At 44.4% G+C, this 1,194-nt stretch overlaps 1 pseudogene across 1 annotated transcript in view; it reads right to left on the reverse strand.

The window, feature by feature from the left end:
- LOC110295791 overlaps nucleotides 1-553 on the reverse strand; it is a 6,698-nt pseudogene extending 6,145 nt beyond the window's left edge. Inside the window, exon 1 of the transcript XR_002378109.1 lies at nucleotides 6-553. The product of XR_002378109.1 is annotated as a 60S acidic ribosomal protein P0 pseudogene (transcript). The remainder of the gene's footprint in view (nucleotides 1-5) is intronic.
- Nucleotides 554-1,194: the final 641 nt, after the last annotated feature.

Genomic DNA, 1,194 nt, shown 5'->3' on the forward strand with positions numbered 1-1,194 from the left:
CTGGCTCCCACCTTGTCTCCAGTCTTTATCAGCTGCACGTCACTCAGAATTTCAATGGTNCCTCTGGAGATTTTCGTGGTGATGCCCAAAGCCTGGAAGAAGGAGGTCTTCTCGGGCCCCAGACCAGTGTTCTGAGCTGGCACAGTGACCTCACACGGGGCAATGGCATCAGCACAAGCAACAGCTGTCACCTTATTGGCCAACAGCATATCCCAAATCTCAGTGAGGTCCTCCTTGGTGAACACAAAGCCCACGTTCCCCCGGATGTGAGGCAGCAGTTTCTCCAGAGCTGGGTTGTTCTCCAGGTGGCCCCTGATGGCCTTGCGAATCATGGTGTTCTTGCCCATCAGCACCACAGCCTTCTCTCGGAAGGACATGCGGATCTGCTGCATCTGCTTGGAGCCCACATTGTCTGCTCCCACAATGAAGCATTTTGGGTAATCCTCCAAAAGTTGGATGATCTTGAGGAAGTAGTTGGACTTCCAGGTCGCCCTGTCTTCCCTGGGCATCACAGCGGTGCATCAGGGATTGCCACGTGGGGTTTAAAGACAATATCACTCTAACGAGGACGCCTGGCTAGAGCGCAATGGTTTAATATACGGAAATCCTTCAACATAATCCAGTATATAAACAAACTCAAAGACAAAAACCACATGATCATCTCCTTAGACATGGAAAAAACATTCGAAAAGATCTAACACCCATTCATGATAAAAGTCTTGGAAAGATCAGGAATACAAGGCCATACCTAAATATAATAAAAGCAATCTACAGCAAACCAGTAGCCAACATCAAAGTAAATGGTGAGAAGCTGGGAGCAATCCCACTAAAATCAGGGACTAGAAAAGGCTGCCCACTTTCTCTCTACCTATTCAACTTTGTACTTGAATTCCTAGCCAGAGCAATTCGACAACAGAAGGAGATCAAGGGGATACAAATTGGAAAATATGAAGTCAAAATATCACTTTTTGCAGATGATATGATAGTATATATAAGTGACCCTAAAAATACCACCAGAGAACTCCTAAACTTGATAAACAGTTTCAGTGAAGTAGCTGGATATAAAATTAGCTCAAACAAGTCAATGGCCTTTCTTTACACAAAGAATAAACAGGCTGAGAAAGAAATTAGGGAAACAACACCCTTCTCAATAGTCACAAACAATATAAAATATCTTGGCGTGACTCTAACTAA

Source organism: Mus caroli, chromosome 1, assembly GCF_900094665.2.
Source record: "Mus caroli chromosome 1, CAROLI_EIJ_v1.1, whole genome shotgun sequence".
Taxonomy (NCBI): Eukaryota; Metazoa; Chordata; class Mammalia; order Rodentia; family Muridae; genus Mus; species Mus caroli.